Below are 18,561 nucleotides of genomic sequence, written 5' to 3'. Positions count from 1 at the left end.
TGGCAAACTACATTCTCACTACCTCCCCACCCATGTCAATTGGGGTTGCATGATTCAAGCTAGCAATTAGAAACACAAAACAATTATTCCTCCTGACATCATCCCAGCCTCAGACTGTGAGAGCTTCCTTTTGCCCCGCCTCTGCCTTGCTGCTTCCTTCGGCCACTTCCCAGGCTTCATCTTATGACAGTTTCAGGGTGGAGTAACACAAGTCCAGAACCACCAGAACCACTACACCTTTTAAACTATTAATATTTGTTTCACCTATGACCAAGGAATACCCAATTCCAGCAGTGCAGAAGTCTGGATAAGTAATACGTCCAATCCAACCCTACTGCAAATGAGAAAAAAGCTGTTAACCTTTGAAGGTTCCTTTTAACTTACACAACTGGCTGGTCCTGAAGGGGAGATACAGTTATGACTTCTAAAAAGTATGCACAGAAACCTTAGGAGGATGAAGAACCTCCCCCACATTTTACATCTTTCTCCTCCTCATTTGCAGAGCTGACTTGTTACCTAGAGTCAAACCAAGACTTGTAGAAATTCAGCCAGTCAGTCACAACTTGTAAAAAATGTTTTACCTTTGAATTTTACTGGAACCAGTATGTGAAGAGATAAAATGATTTTGTGTTTCGCTGGGACTTGGCAGCTCTGTGGAATCTATCTGTAGCGATACCATCTACTGAACAGTAAGCTGTACCTGCTTTCTTTACTCTCTGTTTTGTCTGCTTAAAATTTTGGGACAGAAACTATATCTTATAATGGGTTCATATAATTACTTAAATCCAATTTCCAATCTTAATTGGCGATGCAATAACGAACTATTAATAATATTTGGAGCAGCATTAAACTATCTCTGCTATTTCATTTGAGTGGTAACAGGAACTAGACCATGAGGGAAATAAATTAAAGACAATTCGAGTTTCAAGAGAAATATTAGAACAAGAGCTTGGGATCTGCATTCCTGAAACAGCTTGTGTCTGTGGGAAATCCCGTGGGTATCAGGAAAACAGGAAAAGGTGGGATGGTGGGCTTAATCACAATCTGGTAAAACAAAATAGATGGAAAGGACACAACAGGATTCAGACTCTGCTGCTAAGCATGTGCCTCAATAAAACTAACTAAACACAAACACAAAGGCTAATGTCAAACCTGAGCTTAGGCATCTTGCCTGCTAAAAATAGAAATGGAATACCCCCCACCTCACTACCACCCTTAAAGCACATTTTCCAGTTTCTGCAGTGGGAGTTGGGCTGGACCAGGAATGAAGTTCCTGCAGTAGGTGCCACACACCAGCAACACTTTATTTGGTTAAGAAACCTCTAATAAAAAGCCAAAAAGCTAGATATGTAATTGTTACTAACTGGAAAAAAAAAAAGTTGTAGTCAGACTCCTCAGAAACACAAGACATAGTCTGCATGGCTTCAGTGTTTGCCAGCACAAATTCAGTTATCTGCTGGAATAATTATCACACTGCTTCACAATGAGCAGCATAAAAAAAATCAGTTCTCACTGAACTATAAAATTAGCCAGAGCAATACCTCAATCTCCAGAAGGGTATGTCTTTTGTGGAAGCTAACTGGACTGACTGTGCTTTAAATTAAAAATAAGCAAAGAACTAATTTTTCAATTCTGAATGGAATTGCTGAAACCCTTACAGTGAAACTTGTACCTTTAAGAGTTTTCACTAAAATTACATGTTAATATCCTGAGGAAAACAAAAGCCTTGCTACTTTTTTCCCTCTCAACAATATGAATTTACAGCTCAACAACACAAGGGTGGAGGAGGAAATTCCTTTATTCTCACCTTCCCTCCCCCCCCCCAAAAAAATGGTCCTTTTCAACAAGCTTTAGTACAATGAGTTTGTCATCAATTGTTTGCAGGAAACATCTCACATTTTTTTCCTTCTATGCCATGAGTTTGATCCCAGCAGGTTGACTTCATTTTATAAAGACCAAAAAAAAAAAAAAAGAAAGAAAAGCCACATACATATGAAAGGCAAAGAAGAAGCAAAAGCCATGGTCATGTAAGAAACACAAATCAGCAACCTCAGGAAAAGTACCCATGGAACACTCACAGAAGATCCAGGGAATGAACAAACACAAGATCAAAGCAATTTGGATTTAAAAGTGAGATAAGGCATATATGACTTCACCAAATTACATTAACAAAATTAGCAAGTGGCAAGAGCTTATTCTGTTCTGACAGAGTGCCAAATTTACCACTGCAAGGAACCAGAAAGTAACAACACATGGGCAGCATTCCCACTGTAAGCCTGGACTAACAAGGATTCTTAAATATCTTTTTAATTTTGTTTGTTAAAAAGGTGCTGTGAATAGATTTTTTAGCTTGCAGCAACAAAATAGTGTAACATCAAAGGGCAAGAATTTCAGAACAAAGAATAAATCTTCACTCTTACTAGTTCCCTTGAAGTGGTTTTATTTAGTGAAAAGCTTTTTCTGAAGCTGCTTCTCTTGGTAATGTCTACTGATGGTGAAAAGGCCAACTGCTGCTCTTGCTTGGAAAGCTCTGCTCTTTCTTTGAAATAATCACTGGCAACACAGTGGCTTACAGTTATTTCAGAGAACTTAACACTCTAGAAAAAAACAGAAAGGCACGAACGAATTGTGCATTTGGCTGTTTGCATTAACCCCTGCAGAAGCTTGTGTCAAGTGAGATCCTGAGGTTTCCTTCCCCAAAACCAAGGAGTTGCTCCTGGTCTACCCTTTGTAAGGGGAAACTGCACTGTGGGAACAGACCAAGACTAAGGCTAAGGCTTCTAAGTCTCCTCCTTCTGGCTTCATGTTCTGGATGAGTGTTATGAATGCCACGCATACGTATCTGATGTTGAAATGCAGACACCGAAGCATCAGTGAAGTGAAAAGACTTGCCTGGTAACTGCATTCCAAGAAGGCTTTTGTAAGTGTAGGCAATATCTCAGGAGCAAAGATGTAATTCAGTCAAGCTGGTCTACAGTACAATGCAAGTAATTTTGTGGTGAATCAGACTGAAGGACTGTCATCGTGATAAGGGTCAAAATCTTCTCTGCTGCAGCACCAGATCTTTATTAACTCTCCAGCATCTGGGGCTGTTACTGATTCTCACTGATGCAGAGCTGGCAGCAGCATTTTGTTCAGCTAATAACCTTTTTGCGGGTTCTTCTACTGCTCCTGTTACTTTTTAAACACACAGCCTGTGGAGCAAGAAACCTCCAGGAACAAGTGAACACTCATAGCACTTCCCTGAAGAAAATGCATCAACTTTCCTCTCCACCTCACATAAATCAGGGCTTAGAAAGGTGTAAGATATGTACTCTCTACTCTTGTTTAGGCCCTTGACATCCAGTGACACGAAACCTTTCAAATAGAAATCTATAAAACACTGAAAGAAGGTAAGTTTTGAGGTGACTGACAAGAGGCAGGTTAAAGGAGGAGGGAGGGGACAGTTTGCCCTGAAGAAAGAGAGACTGGGGACACTGGTGTTCAGGATGAAAAGCAGAGTGCAAAGGTGACCCAGACTGGAAAATACACTGGTGCAAAAGGTGCTTGCTGCCGCTGAGCAGGGATGCGAACCAATGCCACTGCCACACACTGCAGGAAATACTGAGAAACATGTGCCCTCAACATAAAAAGGACATGGAACTGTTAGAACAAGTCCAAAGGAGGGCCACGAGGATGATCAGGGAACTGGAGCACCTCCCGTATGAAGACAGGCTGAGAGAATTGGAGTTGTTCAGCCTGGAGAAGAGAAGGCTGCGTGGAGACCTCATAGCAGCCTTCCAGTATCTGAAGGGGGCCTACAGGCATGCTGGGGAGGGACTCTTCATTAGGGACTGCAGTGACAGGACAAGGGGTAACAGGTTGAAACTTAAACAGCAGAGGTTTAGACTGGATATAAGGAAGAAGTTCTTTACTGTGAGGGTGGTGAGGTACTGGAATGTGTTGCCCAGGGAGATTATGAATGCTCCATCCCTGGCAGTGTTCAAGGCCAGGTTGGATGAAGCCTTGGGTGACATGGTTTAGTGTGAGGTGTCCCTGCCCATGGCAGGGGGGTTGGAACTAGATGATCTTGAGGTCCTTTCCAACCCTAACTATTCTATGATTCTATGTTTCTCTGCTTATCTTGTGTTTGTTAGCAGAGAGCAAAATCACAGGGTCTTCTCTTGCCAAACCATACCCATTATCATAACTGAAAGCCTGGGCTTTGGACTTGAAGGATTTGGTGGTTTTGGAGGAGTGGTTTCTATCAGAACTTTCAGAGAAGGGCATAAGCCTCAGTGTTTGAACCACAACAAAAAAGGCTCTAGAGAAGTCATTCTTTCAGACTCTTCTGATCTTTACAAGACACTCTAGATCTAAATGGTTTTGTTAGTTTTTAACTCTTCAGCTCAGGAAATGTTCCGAAACTTTAAAGAGTAAAAAATAAATTACTGTTAGCAAGCCAAAATTTGTTATCAGTGATGCTGCTCTTCAGTTGAATTGGAGAGGACTTTACTCACTCTTTAGGGCTTCATATAAGCTGGAGAACAATTTGGTTTTAGTCTCCTTACAACATTTCTTTTCTGTGGAGGAATTTACATAATCTATACCAAGCTTCATATCAAGCCCACATAATACCAAGTAAATCTGAATTTACTACAGAAAGTCATTTGAATGCCGTTCTACAGCATGATTTGTTACTGTTCGCTGTTTTGCAGCTCACCAAAATTCAGCAACACAATATATACCCAAAATCTGTTTCACCAGTTCAAAGCTAACCGAATCTCCCAGCACCTAGACCCAAACATGAAATGTAACAGAGCAGTAGAGGCCTGTTTCCATACTGACCAGCTACTTAAAATGCTCATAGTCCTGACTAGAACAGGCTGATGAGTTTTATCAACATGACCCTCCACAAAGGATTGCTTCTGGTGCTGGAAGCTACCACCATGCTCTTGAAGAATGAAACCATCCAGTCACTGCAAAACCCTGACATCACGTCTAACAAAGTGAAGTCCTCCTGCCATGAAAGTGGGTCACCTTTTCTTTAACAAATTCATGTATCCTATTTCAAACTCACAATTGCCACAAGGAGAACTGCAAGCCCTGCACTCTCTCCTTTTTTATCCCCCCCACTCCCCTGTCTCCCAAGGAAATGAAAAGTATTCATCAGATCCACCATCTAGAAAGATTTAAATGGCATTATATATTTCCCAATGCAGCAGCACTCTGACAAGCAGCTAATGCCAGTGGGATGTTGGGCAAAGCACACATGTACGTGGGTCAGGTCTTTCGACTGTTCAGATGTTCACTACTCACTTCCCCAGTTTGAACCAGCAGCTACAGCTGTGTCTGGAAGGCACAGACCCTCTAAGGGAAGGTGTGAACAGAGACCTCTGGTCTGAGGTTTCATGGTTTTTCTGCAGAAGTGTGTCTGCAAGGAGTAAAGCACTGAAGGATCAATCCCTCCCATGAAACTGAGACAGGCACACAACCTGCAGGGTCCTCCACAGACCACACTCTGTTGTGTGAGTGCTGTTCGTGTGTCATGAGGCTAAAATAAAGGCAAAGGCAGCCCATGCTACACTGGTAGAAGTGGTTTAGTCTTTAATTATCTTGGATTGATTGTATCTGCAGAGGAATACTTCTGGCCAACACAACTTGGCCACAGCTCCAAATGCCATCTAGTTCTGGACTTAATGAATACTGGAATAAGTATCCTCCTTCCTTCTTCCACATTCATCACTATTTTTAATAGAGCTCTTGAATGTGACAGGACTTTTTTACATACTTTTTCCTGGGTTTTTTTTTGCCTCTGTGTTGCTTACCAGTGCCTAGGATAATGACAGCGACACTGCAACATCTGCACCTGTAAGATCCCAGGTTTATTTTCTGTTCTGCAAAAACATCTCCCACAGGCATGGAAAGAGGAATGCTTAGAATATATTATGCACATGCTGTCCTCTTCCCACAGATCTACACAGCAGGCAGTTGCTGATCACCTGGCAATATCCTCTTGGACTGTGGTAAAGTCCCTATCTTGACAGTTCACACTGCTGAGAACATAGGGTGTTGGCTTGATTTCCTTTCAGAAAGCTTGCAACAATCAAGAGTCGTGGCACATGCAAGAGAACAGTCCTATCATCTTTTTCTTCCAGAAAGAAAACAGGTTTCCAGAGGGAGATGGCTTAATACAAACCCTGTCCAGCTCATCACAGAGAAGTCATGTCCTCTACACAGGCCAGCGGGATACACTGACTTGCCAGAGTCAACAAGAACAGTAGGCAAGGCATTCTTAAGAGCTGAACTATTCCCACAAGAAGCAGAGAAGAATAAAGAAATTTTGCTTTTGAATCATCGCTGCTATGCAGATGAAAGTCCTGAATTATGGAGAGGCCTGGAGAATGAATGAGAGGCAGAATAGCCATAAAACATTTTATTCAGAGCAGAATGCGTCTGATGTCATCTAACAAAAAGAGCTGAGCAAGAAGCCCCCCTATAAGAAACATTAATTCTATTTCAGGTTCTTTCAGCACAGCTGATTCTGAAAGACTAGTTTATGTACCAGTCAATCCCAAACTGGCTCAATTGCAAAACACTATTTGGGATAAAAACATGACACTGGCAACTGTCATACCTTCAGTCACCTCCAAGAAATCAGCAAAACTGCTGTGGGATAAGCTGCCACTCAAAGCTGAATTCTGGACAGTCCTGCTTATGTGCTAACAGCTTCACGAACTGGCTCCAGGACTCTCAAAATACGCCAGTAGCTGTTGTCAGTTTTCCAGAAAGAGCTTCAAGTGTGCATTTTTCACCCTCAAGGCTGATCCTCCTAGAAATTTCAAAATTACCTGAGCTCCCCATGCTACCTCTAAACTAATTAGGTGGAAAAAAAGATCTTCAAGAAGTTTAAGGGCTTAAAATATATCCTGGTCAAAAATATCAAGTAATTAAAAGTTATTTTTAATTTAAAGTGAGGACTATTCCCTAGAAATCTTTGTCAATATACATTCTGATCCACTGTACCACATCACTTCCATTCTCATTAACCAAGTTGACAAACAGTTTATACATCATGATGAACATAAATTTGGGCCTTTCATATGTATCACCCCAGAAAGCCAAACAGAGAACAGCACAGCTGAAGAGTGCCCATCAAAAATGCTGCTTAAAAGGCCTAGTTTTCAGAGAGTGAATGGGCTCTTCTTCAGTCTATGCTGGCTTTTCCTTCAAAGCATTTCAGGTGGAACAACCCAAATTCTAAAAACCTCACAAAATGTCTGGCTGCTGCTGTGCTTCCTCAGAGCTGCTGATCACCACGGATTTGTAGGGGATTCACATGGACTTGAGAATCAGAGAGGAAGAACAAGCTTGCACTGTCAAGGAGATACATGAAGGAAGCTAGTATGACAGTTTGACATTTCTAAATTAAACAAAGCCAGGAACTGAACAAGAAGAATATAAGTGAAAGTACAAACTACAAGCAGGACAAAGACAGTGATGGGAAGCATCCTGGACACTGGAAGCATCAAATGGACACAGGACAGACTCCTATCAGATCACACAGTAGAACCATAGAACCACAGAATAATTTGGGTTGGAAGGGACCTTCAAAGGTCATCTAGTCCAACCTCCTGTAATGAGCAGGGACATCTTCAACTAGATCTGGTTGCCCAGAACCACATCCAGCCTGGTCTTGAATGTCTTCAGGAATGGTGCACCTCTCTGGGCAACCTGTGCCAATATTTTACAGTATTTTTCATTTTTCCAAATAAACAGCAGTATCTAAAGCCAGCACAGGTTCTTCTGCACTGCTCTTTAGATCTAACTAACTGACCAAAACAATCAGTTTGATTAAGCCAATTTCAGTATATTCACTATATCCACTGTTTTCACAACAGAACTGCTACAGTTGGACTTGATGATCTTAAGGGTCTTCCCCAACCTAAATGATTCTATGAAAATACTGAACACATGGAGAGAAAGGGAAAACACTTAAAAGAACAAGACCACAACTTTGGCTGAATTTATTTTTGATGATCACAACCAGCATTAGGAGCAAGGAACAACAAAGAACTGGATGGGTCTCACTGCTCTGCTAAGCTCAGCCAAGCTGTGTCAAAACAGTGTGGCTGGGATCTTGCCCTGGTGTGTCCCTGTTCCAGCCACAGGCTCTCAACAGTCGAAACAGTATTTTGCGGAGACCTGAATGTGTCTGAACTCTTGTGGCTGCATTTCCTCTTCCTACACCTGGTCCTTCAGCCCTTCCGTGAGACTGGCTGGTCACAGTCCTCCTCTCTTTGGTGGGAACAAGATGTGCTAGTTAAACATGTCTTAAAAATATAGGGACAGTGGGAACACCATGGCAAAAACCACAATGGTGTGTTCACCTTGTGTGTACCTTAACTGTTTTAAAATCAGGTTAACTGACTGTGGGTTTATTGATAGTAGTTCCCATACCAATATGTGGGTTCTCAAGAGCATCACCAGCAAAAACCTTCTCTTGTGCTCACTCCTGGGGCAGGGTAGCAGCTAATGGATAACTCTAAAATTGGAAAAAAATGACCTATTTATGAGGAAAGTTGACAGAATTATATCTAAAGATTTCAGATTGGCTTCACTATGTCTTTTGTGCAAAGCTAGAGAGCTGTGATAAATTCCTAATAGAATAAAACTAGAGAGACAAAAGGTTTGTACAAAAACTGCTGGGTAAACCTCACCTGCTTTAACAAAATCTTTTCTTCTGGCAAAACTGCAACCTTTATTAACAGATTTATACTGATTTAATTAGTTTGACAGTGGGATTTGGTGCAGGATGCTGATGCAGGTGTACATGTCAGCTGGTTCCTATTTCTGGTCTATTGTCTTCTGAAGCTTGCCCAAGGAGTTATTAAAATAATAAGGGAACTTCTTAAAAGTTAAGTTTTTTTTTCACAGACAGGAGGATCTGGGTTGTGTAGTAGCGATCCTATAAAGGAATGATTCTCAACTGACACTACTAAACTTGCCCAGTATTTAACTAGACACAGAAATATGACACTCTAAGCATGTATACAGATAGAGATGTAGCTTTCCCTGGAGTACTGGGGGGGAAATGGCTGTTACAAAGCTCAGTAATGCTGGTGCCACTGCCCCAAACCATGAGGCACAAGATGTCCGCTTGAATTCTTGGATTTACCGAATTAAAAAATAACAACTGTGATGTTAAATCACAGAGAACTGTTAGGAAGGAAGCTACATATATCCTCATCTGTATTTGCATTTTCACCCAGGCCCAGTCAACAGAATTGTTTTACTTACTAAGTTACTCAGTGATTGTGGTTTTGGTGTGATGTTTGGTTTTTACATTTAAATCAGTACAGTCCTAATGTGTCTCCAGTTTAAGGTATTTTGCAACTATCAATGCTGGAGATAGTTCTCATTACTTTAGCTGCTAGAATGGCAAATGACACAGATACATGACACCTTTTAGTGGTAGTACTACACCCACTGCACCCTTAAAAAGTTTTCTTGATTCATGCATACTTTATACAAACATATGTTATATAAATATAATATAAAGTTTGTAAAACATGGAGAACCATTCCCTTTCAATGTACGTACAGTAATGTGAATTTAGCAATTTACACACAGAAAATTTCCTGCTCTTTTTCTTTTCTAACACTAACAATATAGGAAAAGAGGGAAATTAAGCCACAAAAGCCATCAGTGAGATCAACAGATTCTGGAAAAATAAAAAAAATTAAAATCTTTGAAAGCATCCTTTTCTCATGGATCATGAATCACCTCTTTAGTCAATAAGACAAAGCTGGAAAATTCTACAATGAACACGACATGTTTTTGTCATTCAGTAGCAAATACCAAAGTTTTGCCAAGCAGTGACGTACATTTTTTAAAGTAATATTCCTAACCCTTCTGAAGATGTATGCATGTTTTTAAGGGAATTTACTGTATTTTCAATAAATTATCGTTTTTATCTGTTATTAATATGGGATTAAAGTAATCGTTCTCTCTGCTATGCAATTCCTAGGGAAAATTCTGAGTATACTGCATATAAATACCATATCAAGCGATGAAAACACTTACTTAGGCCTTGTTACACCTAAGTATTTTTACCACATTTCTGAAGAATTACTCTACAGGAACAGTCCTGCTTTCTCCTACAAACCTAGTGGCATACTGTCATCAAATGAACAAATAGTGAAACTCTTGAGCTCTCACTAATTATAAACTTAAGTCAAAGGATCTCTTTCTAAAAATGAAGGATTGCATGATTTACACTTGGACTGCTGAATACTGTTCACCATCAAAAAGAAGCCCATAATTTGTACTGCTAACCCAGAATTTTAATATGAAAAATGTATCCTCTTTTTCTGTTCATTTTATCATAAAGCCAGAAAAAGCAACTATTGTGAATATGATTATTTGGGAGACACAAAAACGAATGACAAAATCTGGATTTCTGTAACACATATTTTTGAGCAGTAGTTACAGTATGATTTTTTTACAAACTAGGATGAGTCTTCCAGTTTCGGTACACTGTGCTGGAGCAAAGACTGTAAAACAGCCCTGAAGATCTGCTAATGTAGAGAAAAAAAGAAAAAGGAAGAAAGAAGAGTTCTGTCTTATAGCTGGGAAACTTCCGCACTGAGGATTGAGACTTGTTTTTTAGGAAGAGATGTCTGTGGTCTCCAAAAGTTACTGTGTGCAATGCATCTTTTTTAAAGCTTTGTGCGTGTTTCGTCAGTACTGATTTACCATGATTGTCACCTGATTACAGAAAATTACAGTACTTGAAGGGCCCCTGAGATGCCATCTTAGTCAACATTTAGATTCCTGCAGCCAGCCACAATGGCTACGTGGACCATCAGGCTGTTTTAAAATATCTTCCCAATCTGAGATACAACTTCATCTTCTGCTGTGTGCAGGGACATAAAAGCTGTGATCTAAACACACACAAAATAACTTGCACTTCATAGAAGAATGTCATGTACTGCCACAGATACTGATGTACATGCACTTTCCTTGGGTTTCCTTGAGGCTGGTGAGACCAGAAAATGTAATTGTGAAAATGAAATAAATCCCTGTCAGATACGCAAAACCTCTGCAAAACACTTACACAGCATGAATACAAATTGACATACCAGAGCTATGAGACAATGCTAGAATCAGAGGATATCATTACAACATTGAACTGTTAATCACAGCTCAAAATAAAACATACTTATTTCATTGATAAAATCACAACAGGGGGATCTGCTACACCTCTTCCAACATTAAGCTGGTACTTTCTGTCCTAACATACGTCTTCTGGGAGCTGATAAGCGATTCATCAAAAGATAAAAAACAAACTTCAGCATAGTGACTGCTCCTTATGGCTAACGATTAATGTTATTAGGAACTCTAACACTGATACCCTCAGCAGCTGCTTGCCTGCCCACCTCAGCAATAATGTGAATAACTTTTCCTAGGAAGAGACACCAGCGTTTGAGAAGTTTACACCGCAGTGGTCCTTAGCAGCAGCCAAATGGGAAGAAATCAAATATTTAAAACTCATGCTTCGCCGTTACTGAGGAGTCTAAAAATAGACAGCCTTGGAACAAAGATGCGGGAGATTTCCTGTTCAAAACGGGGAGTCCAGGAAAAACTGAGATGCCCATGAAAAAACCATGCTGATTAAAAAATAATTACGTCACGAGTTCCTCAGGATCGCACCAAAGCCCCTGCGGGCCGCGGCGGGGGGCGCGCAGGGACCCTCCGCTCCGCACTCGCCCCCCCCCGGGCCCAGCGCCCCCGCCAGAGGGGATGTGCAGGCGCGGGGCTGGCGGGCGAACCTCGCGGGGTAGATGAGGGCAAAGGCAGGTCCGTGTGCCCCCTCCAACATCCCCCCTTCCCTCCTGGCCTCTTCCCTTCCCACATTTTCATTCTCCCATCTCCTCCTCGTCTTTCCTCCCTGTCTATTCATCTTCCCTCCTAGCCTTTCCCCTGACCTTCTTCGCATCTCTATCGACCCCCCACACACACCTCCCGCGCCCCGCTTCAGTCCCCGCCTTAGTCCGTCCCCGTCCCCTCATTTCCAGCTTTGCCGGCTGCAGCCCGCCGAGGGCCAACTTGCCGGAGCCGCAGCCGCCACCGCCGCCTCCCTTCCCTCCGCAGCCGAAGCCGCGCTCACACACACAGACCAGACAGACAGACAGACAAGACGGGCTGGCAGGAGGACGCGCAAACACACGCAAACACGCGCAAAGCCCCGCGAGCGGAGGTACCTCTCTAAAGCGCTCCCGCTCCTCCGGCACGCAGCGTGCACTGCCAGCTACCGGAGCAGCCCCAGCACGTCGGGTCCCCCTTCCTCCTCCTACTCCTCCTCCTCCCTTTCCCTCTTCGCCCGCCCCCTTCACCAACGCCAGGAAGAGGGGGCAAACCCGCCGGCCGCCCGTAGCCGCCCCGCCCCGCCCCGCCCCGCATTGTCCCGCCTCGTCCCGGCATGGCTGGGTCCCGTCCCGGGGGCGCTGCGTCCCCACGGAGCCTCCGCGCATCCTCCCCCCGCGCCGCGCCGCGGTCGGGTTACCCGGCCGGCCGCGAGCCCTCTCCTGTTACGGCAGCCCGCCCCGCGCAGGGCCGCAGGGAGGGAGCGGAGCCCCGGCGGGAAGCTGCGCGGCCCCGCGGCCCGCCTGCTGGGGTGTGCGGCGTGAGCTCTGTGACCGCGGCGCCGGGGGTTTCCGACGGCTTCGGCGGCGTTTGGCTGCTAATCCGTGATATTTGGGGTTGGGGGCTGGGTTTTTTTGTTGTTTTTTAATTCCGGTTTTTGTTTGTTAGGTTTCTTTTTGTTTAAATAAATACATAAAAATATATCTAATATATATATCTTATATATATGTGTATATACATAAAAGTGAATGTGACTTCCTTGGGTCCAAATGCGCTTGCAGCATTCACAGTAGGCTGCGGGAAGAATTTCCATTGGTTTGCTTCCCCCCCGCCCGTGAAGAACCTCTGCCTTTTATTTTTGGTTTCAGTAAGAAGTTTACTATGCCCTCAGCTCCTGTGCTGGAGATGAGGAACAGCTCCTAACCATCTGTTTGAGCTGCTGAAGAGTTTGTAGACCTCCACTGTAATCCCTTTACATCACTCCTCCGGGCTCAAGAGTTTTAGGCTGCTCAAGGGGGGGCTTTGTCCATAGACCATCCTGTACCTTTTATCACCAAAGATGCCCTCTTGAATGTCAGCGTGATCTAATAGATCCTATTTGAGATTAAGAAATATGCAAGATTTAAGATGAGGACAAAACATGGATTCATATGGACGCACAGTGTTGTTCTTCTCTTAAAAGCTAATGACGAGTTTTTGAGCACAGAGCTGATGTTTCTACAGAGCTGTCTGTGGTAAACCTGAGATTTTGTTCATGCAGTGGTCAGCTCAGACCCTACTGCCTTACACAATTGTTTCATTATAAGCATCAATTCATATTTATCTACACTGAATTTCGTATATTGTCCAGTCAGCCTCATAATGTCCTTGTGTAGTTCTTCAGTCTTTCCTCTTACTGCTGACTTAATACCACTAATGAACACTATTTCACTTCATTCCCTGGTAAGATATGAGTACACCGAACAGCACATGTCCCAGCACTGATCTGTGCAGAAGCCTACACCATTCAGCACCTCCCTCCATTGTGAGAACTGATCATTTATTCCTGTACTTTGGATTTTATCTTTTAAGCAATTACTGAACTATACAGGGCTTTCCCTCTTCTTGCTATCAGTTCTTCAGTCTCCTTAAGAACCTTTGTCAAGAGCCTTTTAGAAACACAATCTAATTAGATCACCCTGACCACATTTTTGTTGATCCTTTCAGGGACCTTCAAGACGTTTGTTTAAGGCAGGACTTTACAGTCACAGTGTTGACTCCTCTCAGATAGATAGCATTAATCCAGATGTCCTTTAGTTCTAACCCAATTAGCATCTCTGTTTGCACAGGCAGGCATGAGGTTTGCAAACCCCTAGTTCTCCAGAGCCTGCATTGAAGTTTAGTGATACATTTGCCACCTTCCCCTCTTTAGGTGCCAGTATTTTAAATGGGAAGTTAAATGTTGCTGTTGATAATTCAGCTGCTGCATTCTCTGATGAGAACTCAAGGACATAGGTGCTCACACACAGGCACATTGCTAACTGAATATTGTGACAGTGAAAAGGCTTATAATAAAAACTAATGGTATAAGGAAATAGATGCATACATACCTAAGATCAGACCTGTAAGTCAGTGCTATTAATGGAAGTAAGAAGCTATCTTAGTAATTAACTGTATGTATCCATGACCCTCTTTGCAAACATGAATCCAAAGGCACACAGAATATGGTACAGACAAGACTCCTCCAAGGTCTTTGAGCCAGGAAGCTGTTGCCATACTCCATATCTGCTGCCATCTCTTTTGTCTCTTTCATATTTTGCTGTAAATTCTTCAGATGAAGTATGGCCCTTTTTCATGCACCTTTTTTACTTGACACTAGCATACAGCATGGGAAGGAAGAAGGAAGACCAGCTCTGAGCAGGGGGTGTTTGCGTTACACCATCTAGGATTGTTCCCAGGAATGTCTGCAATTCAGTTACCTGCCCAAAGACAGGATTCCCACCCTTTGTCCTTCTAGGATCTGCACAGGTGTGCCTGGCGTGTGCTAGAACTGTAGTATGGTTCCGTTCAGCCCATTTGCAGGGAGCAGGCAGGGAGCAATGAGAAGCTGCACCTCTGGCATCTGACTGAAGCAGCTGTGCACGGGCATGCACCACTGCTCACACCCACCAGCCTGCTCTGCTGTCTCTGCTGCCACAGGTAGGTATGCTACCCAAATGGCCATGTGGGGCTGCAGGTGAAAGAGAAAGAGGAGCATGCGAGGTTGCTTCCCTTTTGGGTTTTTCACAGATCTGACCATGTTTATTGGGGTTTTAGAAACTTCAGCTGATAGAACAAGCCAGTTATCAAAAGGAAGGGAGGGAGAAAAATATATCAGGCTTTTTGAGTTGTTGAAACCTTCAGAACTATGCTGAAAAGTCTCCTCCAGGCCTCAGAAACATAATTAAAATAATCATAGTCAATCTCATGGTTTTTGAAGGTCTCAAGTGTTGGAGACTGGCAATACCGCACTGTAGAAAAAAAATCTGTGATACTGCAACCAAAGATGTTACACTGCCAAAGGGGGAACTTCAGAGCATCTCTTAATGGGTTCCCACCCATCTGCCCTTTTGTTCCTACAGTTACCTTCTGCTCCTATCCTGCTTACTGTCCTCATACAGGGTTGGACTGAACTACGTGACTGCAGCACAGATTTTGTTCCATTAGATAAAGCAATATCTAATGACGCTGATACTGTTTGAATATTTATTTTGCCTTTTATTTTTTCTTATGACAGAGATGTATTTACTTGGTATTAATTAAGGTAGCACATGACTAATATATCACAGAGGAAATCAAATATGATTTCACTGTGTACTTTAGTGAATTTTGCCTACTGGCTTCTAATTTGCATTTTCAACAGTTACAACAGCAGAAGAAAATTATCTTAAAGTTTGTTTTAAAGATGTATTTTGTTAATGTTCTGTGATTTTTGAACAGTATTACAGAGGGCTTCAGGTAGGGAGAAAAAGGAGTTCATCTCTGCCAGGGTGGAGCCTTCCCTAATTTTTGGTATGAAGTTAAAATATCTTTATCTAAATAATGAACTGTAAGATTAGTAGGTGTGGTCCCAAAACCTCTGAAAGTAGGAAAAGTATAATGATCAGCTGCATTAAGCCAACTTTTGTCAATAAGAGTCATTATTTTAAACATTCAAATGACAGTTCTTTGCCTGTCATTCCCTTTCAGGCCTGCTGTATGTGCCCTGTGAACTGAAAAGGGGTATGTTACCCCTGGTATTATTACCTCATTCATCCTCCAGTGACTGACAAACATACATCCCAAGGCTGTGCTGAACATGTAGGAAAAAGTGACAAAAACAGATCCTGAGATTGTGTGACATTCTTGGGAAAGATCAAGGAAGTGTGACTGCTTATCTGTACTAATACTTGTAAGGAGCTGCAAAGCTGAAGATATTTTCCTAGTATACATAGGCTGTGAACAAGAAGACTAGTGCCACTGAAGTTAGTGGGAACTGCAAACACCAAACACCTCTAATAACTGGGCCACATGCTTATGTGAGGCATTGTTATTATACAAAAAGGCTTTTATTTCTACTCTTTTTTTCTCTGCCACATAAGCTGACCTAGTTTACAATCTGCCTCTGTACAGATGCATGCTCTTCCATGGACAGAAAGACGGCAGAGCCATTGCCAACGAAGAGTGCCTGGAATTAGGAAGGGGAAGAGACACGGGGCAGCTCAGGATGGTGAGATAAAGAGAAGGAAATGAAAGACAAAGGCATTTGAAGAAGAAGAGAGAGAAACAGGGGGAGAAGACCGTGAAGTCATACCCATATTTGCTGCCCCTGCAACATCTAGGAGACAGAGGAGTTACTCAGAGTCTTTGCTTTGGGAGTTTGCTGGTATATTGGACCCTTGTTTCTGTGTGGAGATTTTTTTTTTTTTTTAACTGTTATACAGCACACCTTAAAATGGAGAATAATTGAAAGGGTGTACCTCTTCCTATTAGGAAGAAATTCTTTCAGGCTGCTGTTTCACATCCCAGCATGCTCTTCTTGTTCTCTACGAACTCTCAATGGTGCTGAGAGTAGTGCAGCATAAAGAAAGGAAAAAGAATACTGTGATAATGATGCTGGATATGTCAGGCACTTTTACAAAATTTATAAAATGAAATGCAGTCCTGAAAGATGATGCCTGATGTGGGAGCTTCCACGCTGTGTATAAAAAATGGGGTTTGCTTGGGATGCAGAATTTTAAGTGTCAGATTAGCTGTCAGAAATTTTGTGCTTAGATTAATTTTTCTTTCTTTGTGATTCTGGTTACTTCTCTGACTGCAGAACAACATGCACATGAGCTGGCTGAGGGAACGCGCTGGCTTGTGGTAATGCGTGTGAGATGAAAATGGTACTTGTGTGTATTCTCTGTGCATTTATAAAACTAATGAATGCAGAGATCCATCAGTCAGCAGAAGAGCTGTGGGAAATTTGGAGGTCACATTCATAAATGCTTTATATTCAGTACAAGGATGAAATGTCAAGTATTACAGAAGTAGGGAGCTGCTGGTTGGGAAGTGACTGGAGATCCCTGTTCCATTCCTGGTGTTGCTGGTGATCTGAGATGTGACTGAAGGCGCGTCATGTTCCCTTATATGTCTCTATGAGCTGATGAATTAAAAAAAACAGGGACTGCCGGTTAGTGGATATTTGCAGAATGTAACGGGACCTCAGCTGTGGTTAGGGAATTCAAATACTAATGTAATATGAACTTAGAAATTATTTTCTGAAGTTACTTAGCTGACTAACAGGCTTGTTTAGATACTTCTATTATGTGGTGAAATGGCTTGGCAAGATCTGTATCAGCAACTAGCAACATGAATAAACTCATTGACTTAAATGTGACTCCTGAGTAAGTAACGTTTTAGTACTGGCTCCATAAACTTTTAGTCATCATTGGCTTACAAACTATGTGCGTAGCCATGCCAGCACTAACCACACTGTGTAGAGTATTTTACTGCAAGCCATTCTGTCACAGGAATAATACCCAGTAGTAACTGTGTGTGTAATCCACACCCACTTGAAGCAGTTACGCTGTTCTGCATTTGCAGAAACAGCCCAATTTCATTGGCATTATGTTCTCTTCAGTTCACGGGAACTGTCAGTTCCCCTTCATGAGAAATCCAAGGAAATATTCACTCCCTGTGATGCTGTAAGGAATATTGGTTTTTAATTGCAGCTCGTGAGGATACCGCTGCTTAACTGACTCATGGTTCTCCCTCCTTCTTCTGGAAAATGCAGTCATTGCAAATCTGGAGCTCTGAGATTTCACTTAAACTTCTTTACAGTCTTACTCAGATAATGTTTCTGCTTTGATTACTCCTGCTTTATTTTACTCTTTCTGTATCCTCTCCCACAATAGTTCCCGTATCTTTCCCCTACTGTGGGCTTTGTGTCTCCTTTCAGTCTGTTACTTTTTCTAAGCACAGGAGAAAAAGAAAATCCATTCAGTAGTATCCCTCAAAATTCTACAAATCCCTCTTTCAAGTCTGTTTCATCAATAACATGAACAGAAGGCAGTCCTGAATGATGGCTCACCCATGTCCAGCTTGCCTGACTGAGCATGAAGATCAGCAGGGGCAGGGAGTCTATCTGTATATATTTTTCTGACTTACTGTGTGCATAGGAAGAGCCATATAAATATAGCACTACTTTTTGCCACAGCTTTACATGTTCTACATTTACGTCAATAGCTGGGGCAAGATAATCACAGACTACAGTACTTCAACAATTATGTACAGTTGCATATTGTGCCTCCAAATGAACAGGCAATGCAAAAAAGATTTGAAGAGCAATCATTATTTTAGAAATCAGGAACTCTAGCTCTGTAACTCTTCCATACAATATTTGAATAGCATATTCTCACAAAGAGCATTTGTTTGAGAACTAAAGAGCTTGAT

General features: G+C 42.3%; 1 protein-coding gene across 1 annotated transcript in view; it reads right to left on the bottom strand.

The window, feature by feature from the left end:
• The window catches only part of LOC101874952 (A-kinase anchor protein 2), a 97,933-nt gene extending 85,668 nt beyond the window's left edge, over positions 1-12,265 (bottom strand). The window contains exon 1 of the mRNA XM_031054211.2: positions 12,246-12,265. The gene's annotated coding sequence lies outside the window, so the exon portion shown is untranslated. The remainder of the gene's footprint in view (positions 1-12,245) is intronic.
• Positions 12,266-18,561: the final 6,296 nt, after the last annotated feature.

The sequence above is a fragment of the Melopsittacus undulatus genome, chromosome Z (genome assembly GCF_012275295.1).
Source record: "Melopsittacus undulatus isolate bMelUnd1 chromosome Z, bMelUnd1.mat.Z, whole genome shotgun sequence".
Classification (NCBI taxonomy): domain Eukaryota; kingdom Metazoa; phylum Chordata; class Aves; order Psittaciformes; family Psittaculidae; genus Melopsittacus; species Melopsittacus undulatus.
Note: the sequence above shows the minus strand (reverse complement) of the source record. Positions and strands in the feature narration are given on the sequence as shown.